The sequence below is a fragment of the Aethalodelphis obliquidens genome, unplaced genomic scaffold (genome assembly GCF_003676395.1).
Source record: "Aethalodelphis obliquidens isolate GAN/ISIS:26980383/991018 unplaced genomic scaffold, ASM367639v1 scaffold7, whole genome shotgun sequence".
In the NCBI taxonomy this organism is placed as follows: domain Eukaryota; kingdom Metazoa; phylum Chordata; class Mammalia; order Artiodactyla; family Delphinidae; genus Aethalodelphis; species Aethalodelphis obliquidens.
Window position 1 is genome coordinate 37,257,327 of NW_020837951.1, and position 12,002 is coordinate 37,269,328.

A 12,002-nucleotide genomic window follows, 5' to 3' on the forward strand; every position below is an offset into this window, starting at 1 on the left:
ACATACACCACCACATTTGCTCCGAGGCCACGTTTCCTGTGGTCTTTTTCCAGACAGTGGTGGTACACAGCAGGCCCATTCCTGTGAGACAGAGGACGCCTCTGACAGATGATTTTGGCCTGAGGATTCTACATCAGCTTTCAGATAACTCTCTGAAAGCTTCATGGCATTCTAAGGCCCCTCTTACCTTCCTTCTTTGCCTCGCTCCTTCTCACAGGTTAGATGTGTGTCACTGTCTGGCAGATCTCAGCCTTCTCTAGCTTTCTCCCCATTTTTTTCCACAGGCATTTCCCCCAGTTTCTTGCAAGTCTAGTCTGATCTTGGTGTCTACTTCTTGGACCTGAACTGACACAGGTAGGTAGAAATTTACTCACTTTATAGATGAAGAAACTGTGCTTCAGGGAGGTTGAGTAACCTGCTCAAGGTTATATAACCAATAAGTCGCAGAGCCATGATTTAAATCCAGAATCATCTGGCTTCAAAGCCCATGTGCCTAGATCTCATATTTCTGTTTTCTTGCTTCTGCAGTTTCTGTTAGCTTCATTCTCCCCCAGTCTCCTGGAAAGGCTTTTGAATGTTCTAGTCTGTCTCTACCCTGCAAAGGCAGGAGGACTTTTGAGTACTACACTTGTAACAGAATGTGAAAGAAAGAACATTGTACTCTTGGGGTCAGTTACAGTTCTTGGGTTTAAAGAACCCACCTGGGAAGGAGAAATTAAGGGGACAGGGTTGCTGAACTTCCCCTCCCTTCCTGGAGAGTCTTTCTGGAGAGTTAAACCATGAAAGTTCAGAGTTTTGTTTTATAAGAGAAACTGTATGCCTTTATACCCATGATCTTACTAGTACTTGTCCCTCCTTTATGCCCCTCATCTTCTATGAATTTGTGAGTTTTCCTCTTAATTAAATACGACACAAAATTTTTAAGGAGTGAAAATCAAGGGCTGTGTGGACTTTGTGGCTAGGCATCACCTGTGGAATTCATTCACCCTTTCCTGATCACAGTTTCCCTCACTGCACTGGCTGGCCTCAAGGAGATTGTGCTCTTTTACCATGCGGATTCTCATGTGAACATACGGGTTTTGTGAGATTCTTTATCGAAAACTGGAATATCTGAATGAGATGTTAGTAAAGGATGACAAAAGGAAACCCAACCTAGGGAGTGCTGTTTGCCTATTGCAGGCAACATGGCTTTCAAGTCAGGTTTGTTTTCAGAGTCTGCAGGATGCTTTCCATCCCTGGACAGCTCAGCCAAGGTCGTCCCTTCCTGGCCCTTTCCATTAGGTGAAAACCACTACCTTTTACAGGAGTGAGCCCAGCTAGCTGTCTGCCTCAGGGCCCACCTTAATTGTTCTGTTTCAAATAAATTGTTCCCTTTCTTTTTTGAGGACCCTTGCTTACCCTAGATGTTTGACACAGGGAGTCTCTTCACCTAACTGCTGAAACTCCCTTTCCAGTAAGGATGCAGTTTCCACAGTGTATCATAATTTAACCTCTTCTCCTTGCCCATCTTCATCATCATTCTCATCTCTACTGGATCATTCCCATATTCTCATCAGCAAACAAGCATGCTGTGATATACCATCTTAACAAAAAACAAACCACAGAACTGCAAATCACAGAACTACAAACCACAAACAGTACAGAAATGTACTCTATTCTACAACCATTTTCAATTTATGGCTCTTTTCTCTGTTCTCCTTTCTAGCATAACTCTTATCTGTTTCCAGTGCCTCTCTCCCCATTTTTTCCTGAACCTACCACATCAATTAGACTTTCATTCCTACCATTCCACTGAGAATGCTCTTGTGAAGGCCACCAGTGGCCTGCAGTTTATGAAACTCAGCATTTAATTCTAAGTCCCCATCTTGCTTATCCACTAGGCAATATTAACATAGTCGATCACTCCTTCGGACCTTCAAAACGATGTTCACTTGACTTTGGAGACACCACACTCCCCTGGTTTCCTGCCTATATCATGAACTGCTCCTCCTCATATTTTTTATCTCATATTTCTTATCATATCGGAGCGCCCTAGGACTCCGGCCTCAGACCTTTTCTCTACATATATTCATACCCTATTAAAGGTTGACAAACCACTTTTATAAAGGACTAGATAGTAAATATTTTTGGTTTTGTGGGCCATATGCTCTTTTACAACTACTCAAGAAGCCATAGACAGTACAAACATGAATGTTGAATTGATCAGTGTCATGATTGCTGTAAGTATTCAGTGTTTTTTATGAGCCTTACATTGCTAAATAAACAGTTTATCAACCTGGTATTTTAGCATAGTTACCTGAGCATTACTGGAACTCAGAGGGAGGAAAAGTTCCCTACCTGTGTAGGGCAGGAAGGGGAGTTCTATTTTGAAATGTCTGTATATTTTTCCAGGACCTTGTGCACAATTTTGTTTAAAATTCAAGGGTTTTAAAAGGCTCAAGGCTCAATCTGAACTCTTTTTTCTTATTAATGTCAGCATTCGGCCTTTGCTCATCATGTGGGAGAAGGATGTGTGTAGGGGGTGGAGGGTGGCTTGGGCATGGCTGTGGGGAGGAATGAGGGACAGCTTCTTAGTAGGGTCTGAGAAAGAGGGAGGTTACTTTATTTGTTGAGATGGGGTGATTAAGCTCCCAAAGTGAATTCTGAGAGACAGCTGCACACAGAAAATAGATGGTGATTAGAACTAATTATTGTTGTTGTAGATGTTTTGCATTTCTATAGCACTTTGTATTTACAAAGAATTTTGTAATCGCTTATTAACTTTCCCCCACCAGAACCTTGTGACATAGGCAACAGTACCACAGATGTTTGTATTTGTCTTCTGGGAAGAAATTTGAGCTGCTTTGGCCATATACTAGGATTAAGGAATCAAAATCCTTATTGCACCTCTTTTACTTCCTTTGTGACTTTGAGAATCCGAATAAGAAGAACTTGAACACTGTTTTATTCTACAATTTTATTATGAAGAGTAACTCATGAAGATGGTTTAGTACTTTGCTAAATTAAAAAAGATATTATATGTAGGTCCATAATAATACTAACTTCTCAAAAATTGTTTTCTTCAGATTTTTAAAAAATAAAATTAATAATAGTGTCTATATCATATTTTTACATATCAAGTGTTTAGCATAGTGCCTAGCGTATTTACCTAATGAGTGCTTAATAAATGTTATCCATTATTAATACTGGAACAAGACCCAAGTAACATAGGCATTCTTATTGCCGCCACTTGATTTCTTTCTTTAGTGTTCCTGTCTTTGGGTAAAGATGCATGCAGATGTACATTCTCTTATTCAGCCATATTTATTGAGTGACTACTGTTTATCAAGCATTGTTCTTGGAGCTAGGTATAGACTGGTGAACAAAAAAGGAGTACCTGCTTGCATGAAGCTTATATTCTGGCAGGATGGGGAGGACTCACATCATTGTGGAGGAGGGATTTACATTCTAGTGGGAGTTAGGCTGGGATAGAGAGGATAGAAACATGATTAGGGTATATTTAGAATATGTGTGGAAAAACTTTTTCCTGAAATTTTTATATAAAAATTATATTTTGTTATAGCAATAGGTTAAGTGTTTATGTTTAACCTATTCATTTTTATAAAAGTATTTAAATATATACTTGTTTATTTTCTTTTAGATAAAATATACTTAGGAATTTATAAAATATTTAAAGAAAATATTATTTTATTTATTATAATATAAATAATAATACCACCATACTGAAATTTTTTAAGATAGGAAAAGTATCTATAATTTCATTACAGTATTATTCCTTTTAAGTCGCCTGCTTCAACATAGGAAAAATGGGCTCAGTTTCCTGACATTTGGGCATGGCTTGGAGCGGCAGACAGCTCAGTGGTATGGCAGCCATGGGAAAGGATATCACATAAAGGCATCCTGAACTCCCTTAGCCGAGAGCCTACTTTGAAGGGATGAGGTAAAGGGAGAGGAATATTGGCCATGCTGAAAACGATCAGGTAAAGATGAGTAGACTGGATCAGGATTAAATCCCTGGGACATGCCAGGTGCCAGAAGACCAGAGAGAAGGTTCTGGAGGTTGAGAGGAGCCCCAGGTTCTCACTGTTGCCTTTTCAACCTCAGGTGATTTCTGGGGAAACAGTTGCTGCTATCCCCGCAACGTAAAGACTTAACACTTTTCTTTCTGTTAGGGTATTAGGGCTGTGGATTGACATGCAAGCCAGAGTCCTTGCTAAGATGACCCTGAAACAAGTTAATTCGTAGTTCCACAATCTGTGATTTTGGCCTCTTGCCCTCTTTTCCAGCTTCAACCAATGTCTTCTCAGTCTGGGTTCTTGCCTGGATACATCTAAATTGTGATGCAGTTTCCCAATTTATTCCTCACTCTTCAGACACTGAAATGAGTTGATGAACAACTTGTAGATTTTTAAGGTCAGAATTAGAGTTATGGAATTGAAAAATATGCCCAAAAAGGTCATCTGGGAAGTTTCTCTCCATGTTCCTGACCCTGTCTGAAAAGTTTGTTTCTTTGTCCTGCTTAAACCTTTAGTTCTCTGACAGCAAGATTTCATAAAATGAGACCAGCAGTCACACAAACAGTCACCAACAGTCATACCAGAAATCTTCATCAATATCAGGAGTAAATGTCCCCGATCTTGATGGAAATGTGTTGGGGGCTCTTCTGCTTCTTCTAGGCCCCTTCCTGAGACACTCCCTTGGTTCTGCTCTGGGTGTGAGCACTAGCTGCAAAGCCCTTAAGCTTTCTTTATTCTGGACACTAGAACCACTGGCTTCCTGGCACCTCCTTTAATGGTGCAGCCTCCATGCTTTGTCATTTTGTTGGAAAATCCTATAAGGGTTAGGAACAAGAGATGTCGTTTTAGGAGAAAACTCCCAAATGGTGTCTCTGATCTCAGGTTCCTTCTGTTTTACCAAAGGAAAAGTCAGCCAGGTCATCCGCTGACATGAAGAGACCCAGGCGGGAGTCCACAGCAGCACTTCAGTGCACTGAGAAACTTGCATAAACAGATGTCTTGTCCCAGGTGCTGAGAATTTAAACTTCAGGCTTGGATGAAGCCCCTAGACACATTAGGGAGACGACCAGCAGTTTTTCTATTTTATATGGAAATGCTAATCTCACTTGCAGAAGAGAAGTACCAAAATAGTATTATGATTATAACAGTAGAAATGTAGGAGTGTAGAATTTGTAATGTTATAGACAAATTAAGCACGAAATGCAAATACCATATCAGAGTGGGCTGTGTATCCAGATCTCAGCTGAAATTCTCGGAAAGGGTTACAATGGCTAACTAGTGCAGCTGAATAAAGGGCTGCGGTGTGAGGAGATGGAGGGGGTAAAAATAGGTGATGTAGAAAGAGGAGGAGGCAGTCTTAGGTTTATGACATCTCCTCAGCTCTTCTGGGGAAGTTGTTCATAGATTTGAATATCTACAGTAATGAATTCTCCCACTGAAATACGTATACTTGAGAACTAATTTAATAACTGTTACTTGGGAGGATAATACAGACTGCTGCTTATGATGACGTGACAACTTGAAGACTTAGTACGTTTGGGCTTCTATAACAGTACCATAGACTGGATGGCTTATAAATAGCAGGAATTATTTCTTTTGGCTGTGGAGGCTGGGAAGTCCAAATCAAGGTGCCAGTCAGTAGGTTCAGTGTTTGGTGAGGACCCAGTTCCTGGTTCCTAGATGGCCATCTTTTTGTTGAAATCTCAGATGGTGGAAAACAGAGGGCGAAGTAAGCTCTATCATGACCCTTATAAGGGTACAATCCCATTCATGAGGGCTCCACCTCCATGACCTCATCTAATCCTAATTACCTCCCAAAGGCCCCACTTCCTAATACCATCACATTGGGGTTAGGGTTTCAACATGTGAATTTGTAAGGGGGTCATAAACATTTAGTCCATACAGAGACATTTGATAACCTGCAAATCTGATTGCTTCAATCCTCTGCTCAGAGTGCTCCAAAGGATCCTAGTGCCAGTAGCACAAGTCACTCATTATTTATTGTTTTGCTCATATTATTTTTTTCATTCTTTCCATAAATATTTGTTGAGTAGCAGTCTGTGCTAGGTGCTGGAGATGTAGCAGTAAAGAAGACAGACAAGGGAGACCCACCCCTCTTGGAGCTTGTATCTTGTGGAGACAGACAATAAACAAATAATTTAAATGGAGGTGGTATTTTAATAATAAACTAATGTGGATTTGTTTCACAGACATCCTAACCCCAATCATGTTTCCCAAATCCAATCGTATTCCCTTGTAGCCATTCCACCAGTATGTTCTCCACCATAAAGAAGAACCATATGATGGAGGGGAAACTACCTCCAGAGAAAATGATGAAGTAAAAGAAAGCGCTTTCATTGAGAGTAGGGGTATGGAGGTGGGAGGATGTACAGAAATATTCAGATAGTGCGAAGGTGATCTGAGACCCTTTGAGCCTGATGGCAGGTACAAACCTTGGAGAAGCTCTATGTTTGATGTGGAGGTGGGGAAGGGGAGAGTAGGCAACGAAGGAGCATCTGTGAAGGCGAGTGTCTGGGTAAAACTCCTCCCAAAATGCTGCTCGTTTTCAGTGGTCTGTATTTAGAATGCAGAGATTCAACAGTCCCTGTGTAGCTCTGGAGTACTGTGAGGACAGCAAGACCAAGGGACACCGGAGCCACTGAGATGATGGCCGTGATGGAGGTTGGTGGTGGTGCTTGTTGATCCCAAGTGGATTCCAGAAGGACAGAAACTAACAGTCAGGGGTGGATTAGAGATAAACAGGGTGAAACAGCTCAATTGAAGACCAGCAGAAAAAGAGTACGGAGGGCTTCCCTGGTGGCGCAGTGGTTGAGAGTCCGCCTGCCGATGCAGGGGACACGGGTTCGTGCCCTGGTCCGGGAAGATCCCACATGCCGCGGAGCGGCTGGGCCCGTGAGCCATGGCCGCTGAGCCTGTGCGTCCAGAGCCTGTGCTCCGCAGCGGGAGAGGCCACAACAATCAGAGGCTCGCGTACCGCAAGAAAACACACACACAAAAAAAGAAAAAAAACAAAAAAAGAGTACGGAGACCAGCTGTACTCCCATGTTTCCAGGGAAGAGTAGTAGACTTTCCCTGACACTGGGACACTGTGTTTGAGAAGCGGGAGGGGGAAGGGAAGAACACTCCTATGAGGGCTGAACTTCGAATTGGCTTAATACTTACCAGAAAGTGACTATCACATGTGAAAAGATCAAGGGGCAAAGGAGAGAATGAAAAGAAGCCTGGACTGATAGGAAAAGTTTAGCTCATGAGAGACTTTTTTTTTTTTTTTGCCACAAAGCAGAAGCATAATATTTGTCAATTGATTAACGTTTTAAAACACAAGGTTCATGATGCCACACCCCTACTTAAAATCCTTCAATAGTTTTCCATTACATTTAGAATGAATCCTAAATCTTTAATAGGGCCTAAAAACCTCTATGATATTGTGGCCCTCCAACATCTTGTAGTACTGCTTCATTTTAATCTCACCAGTCATAATAGTAATAAGCTAATATTTACTGAACAATTACAAACACCCTATGAGGTAGGTATAAATGAGGAAACCAAGGTCCAGAGAGGTTATGTAACTTTTCCAAGGTCACACAGCAAGTTGGGGGCATAGCTGGGATTCAAACCCAGGCCATTTGACTTTGGAACCTGGGCACTTCATCACCACACTGTACTGTCTGTTTCAGTTCCTCATAGTGCAAGTGCTTTCCCACTTCAACCCCCTTGTGTACATTATTCCCTGTCTAAAACGTTCTTCTTCAGATAAACTCACTCTTTCAGTTTCAGCCTAAATGTCACTTCCTCTGCAAGGCTTTCCCTGATAGCCATATCCCAAAGGTTAGGCTACATGTCAGTCCTATACACAATCAGGATACCCTTCTTATTCCTAAGTAGCACTTTTTGTAATTTTATATTTATTTTGTGTGGTAACATAGTGCTGGTGGGAGGTTGGGTCAAAAATTTTAAACTCGAACACATACACCAAAAAAAGTAGCTTTAAAAAAAAAAACCTGACCTAGGGAATTCCCTGGCGGTCCAGTGGTTAGGACTCTGCACTTTCATTGCTGAGGGCCCGGGTTCCATCCCTAGTCAGGGAACTAAGATTCCACAGGCTGCGGTGCTGCCAAAGAAAAAAAAAAAAAAAAAAAAACCTGATCTAATCTTACTTTTGAGCCCCAGCCCCCTTGTTTGTATTTCTGAATTGTTTTGAAGAGCATTAGGAAAGTCCTTATACGTATAGATAAGCGGTTGTAAAATTTATTTTTATGTACTGTCTTTCAGTCTCAGGATTTTCTTCAGTTAAACAGAGCCATTAGAGAAGTTTTATTCCAATTTTTGTAAGACTTCATAGTTTGGTAGTTTGCAGTGTGTTAAAAATTAGTAGAGGGCTTCCCTGGTGGCGCAGTGGTTGAGAGTCCCCCTGCCAATGCAGAGGACACAGGTTTGTGCCCCAGTCCGGGAAGATCCCACATGCCGCGGAGCGGCTGGACCTGTGAGCCATGGCCGCTGAGCCTGCGCGTCCGGAGCCTGTGCTCCACAATGGGATAGGCCACAACAGTGAGAGGCCTGCGTATCGCAAAAACAAAAACAAAAACAAAAATTAGTAGAGGGCCCATTAGAGAGTGCATGCTATTGTGTATTTATTTTTAAAAAGTAAAATGTTTATGGATAAAACAGAGCAATGGGCTTGCATGACATCATGCTTATAATTGAAACTAGTAGTCCTAGGTGGAGTATTTGCTGGTGCTAGGGGTTAGGTTCCAGGGGCTGACGCTAAGATGCGTAACTTACTGAAGCAGCAAAGAACAGGATGATTAGGAAGAGTTATAAGGAAAGTTTGTAAGAAAAACTGAGAGTCAAGCTGAGAAGCCAAAAGCAGTTGAGACATCTGGTGGCAGGATCAAGGCTGAAAATGAGAGGAAAATGAGAAAAATGCACATACAGGTTTTTGTGTCATCAGAGGCTTTCATTTCACTTAGGTAAATACCTGGGACTAGGATAACTGGGCTGTATGGTAAGTCTGTTAAATTTATAAGAAACTGCTAAAATATTTTCCAAAGTAGCTGTACCATTTTGCATTTCCACCAGCAATGTATGAGAATGAGAGTTCCAATTGTTCTACATCCTGATTGGCACTTGATAACATCAGTTTTTTGTTGTTGTTTTGGTTTGGATTTTAGGCATTCTATTAGGTTTATAATAGTATCTCATTGTGGCTTTAATTTGCATTCCCCTAATGACTAATAATATTGAACATCTTTTTACGTGGTGATTTGTCATCTGTGTATCTTTCTTTGGTTAACTGTCTGTTCAAGGCTTTTGTCCATTACAAAACATTACAGATAATTTCCTGTTCCTCTACATCCTTGCCAGTATTTGGTGTTGTCAGTGTTCTGGATTTTGGCCATTTTAATAGGTGTTTAGTGGTATCTCATTGTTTTTTGTTTTTGTTTTTAATTTTAACATCTTTATTGGAGTATAATTGCTTTACACTGTTGTGTTAGTTTCTGCTGTATAACAAAGTAAATCAGCTATATGTACACATATATCCCCATATCCCCTCCCTCTTGCGTCTCCCTCCCACTCTCCCTATCCCACCTCTCTAGGTGAACACAAAGCACTGAGCTGATCTCCCTGTACTATGCAGCTGCTTCCCACTAGCTATCTATTTTACATTTGGTAGTGTATATATGTCAATGCTATTCTCTCACTTCGTCTCAGTTTACCCTTCCCCTTCCCCGTGTCCTCAAGTCCATTCTCTACATCTTCGTCTTCATTCCTGTCCTGCCACTAGGTTCATCAGAACCATTTTTTTTTTTAGATTCCATATATATGTGTTAGCATATGGTATTTGTTTTTCTCTTTCTGACTTACTTCACCATGTATGACAGACTCTAGGTCCATCCTCATTGTTTTATTTTGTATTTCCTTGATGACATGTGATGTGGGGCATCTTTCATGTGCTTATTTGCCATCTGTATATCTTCTTTTGCCCATTTTAAAATTGGGTTGTTTCTTTTATTACTGTGGAGTTTTGAGAGTTTTTTATATATTTTGGATAAAGTCCTTTGTCAAATATCTGATTTGCAAATATTTTCTCCCAATTTGTGGCTTGTCTTTTCATTCTCTTAACAGTATCTTCCAAAGAGCAGAAGTTCAGAATTTTGATGAAGTACAATTTATCAGTGTGATCTTTTATGAATCTTGCTTGGATAGTATATTTAAAAACTCTGTTCAGGGCTTCCCTGGTGGCGCACTGGTTGAGAGTCCGCCTGCCGATGCAGGGGACATGGGTTCGTGCCCCGGTCCGGGAAGATCCCACATGCTGCAGAGCGGCTGGGCCCGTGAGCTATGGCCGCTGAGCCTGCGCGTCCGGAGCCTGTGCTCCACAACGGGAGAGGCCACAACAGGGAGAGGCCCGCGTACCGCAAAAAAAAAAAAAAAAAAAAAAAAAAACCCATAAAAACTCTGTTCCTAGCTCAAAATCACAAAGGTTCTCTTGTGTTTTCTTCTAAGAGTTTTAGTATTATACATTGCCTTTAGGTCTGTGATCAATCTTGAGTTAATTTGGAGTGTGTGAGGTATAAGTCAAGAATCAGTTGGTCTTTATTGTGAGGGGGGTGCAAATGGATGCACAATTATTCTGGCACCATTTGTTGAAAAGACTTATCATTTCTCCATTGATTTGGCTTTCCACTTTGTTCAAAAATCATTTGTCCATTTATGTGTTGGATCTATTTCTGGGCTCCCTGTTTTAGGAATTGACTATTATTTTTTCCCTAAAGGGCCAGATATTAAATAGTTTAGGCTTTGCAGGTCAGATGGTCTCTGTTGCAACTACTCAGCTCAGTTATTGTAGCATGAAAGCAACTATAGACAACATGTAAACGAATGAGCATGACTATGTTCCATAAAACTTTATTTTCAAAATAGGCTGTCGGTCACATTTGGCCCACAGGTCACAGTTTGCCAATCCCTGCTCTATTCTGTTCCATTGACTTTTGTGTCTCTCTTTTCTCTAGTACCACACTGTGTTGGTTACTGTAGTAAGCCTTGAAATCAGGTAATGGGAGTCCTCCACTTTACTTTTCTTTTCTTCAGTTGTTTTGGGTATTCTACTTTCTTTGCTTTTCCGTATAAATCTATAAGAAATCCTGCTGGGAATGTACAGATCAGTATGGGGAAAGTTGAAACATTAACTAAATTAAATTTTCCAGTCTTTAAACTTAATAGGTCTCTTTGTTTATTTGGGTCTTCTCTGATTTTTTTCATCAGCAATTTTTTTCCATCAGCGTTTTGTAATTTCCAAATATTTGGGGATTTTCCAGAAATCTTTCTAGTCATTAAATAATGACTTGCAGTTTAATTATTTTATGATCAGACAATATACTTTGTACAATTTTAGTTTTTAAAAAATTGTTAAGGTTTGTTTTACGGCCCAGAATATGGCTTATCTTGATGAATACTCCATGTGCACTTGAAATGAATGTGTATTCTGCTCCTGTTGGGTGCCGTGCTCTATAAATGTCAATATGGTCAAGTTGGTTGATAGTATTGTTCAGGTCTTCTATATCCTTGCTAATTTTTGGTCAACCTGTTACAGAGAGAAGGGTATTTAAATGTCCAGGTATACTTGTGGATTTGTCTCTATCTCTTTTCTATCAGTTTTTGCTTCATGTATTCTGGAGCTCTGGGTTCTTAAGAGCATATACATTTAAAATTGTTCTCTTCTTGGGTAGTTGTCCAATTCTTCACTATAAAAGTTTCCTCTTTACTGCTGGTAATTTTCCTTGTTCTGAGGTCTGCTTTTTCTGACATTGAAAGAGCCAATCCAGCTTTTTTTCTGATTAGTGTTTGCATTATCTATCTATCTATCTATCTATCTAGTAGGTTTCTTGAAAGCAGCATATTGTTATATAGTTTCGTCTTTTAAAATTGAATGTGAGAATTTCTTTGTTTTAATTGATATATATA

At 40.4% G+C, this 12,002-nt stretch overlaps 1 protein-coding gene across 2 annotated transcripts in view; it reads left to right on the forward strand.

Annotated features, from left to right (window-relative positions):
- Window positions 1-12,002, forward strand: part of SPATA31F1 (SPATA31 subfamily F member 1) — a 113,045-nt gene that overhangs the window by 53,545 nt on the left and 47,498 nt on the right. For both annotated transcript variants that reach the window (XM_027105611.1, XM_027105612.1), the window contains exon 4: window positions 285-354. The gene's annotated coding sequence lies outside the window, so the exon portion shown is untranslated. The remainder of the gene's footprint in view (window positions 1-284; window positions 355-12,002) is intronic.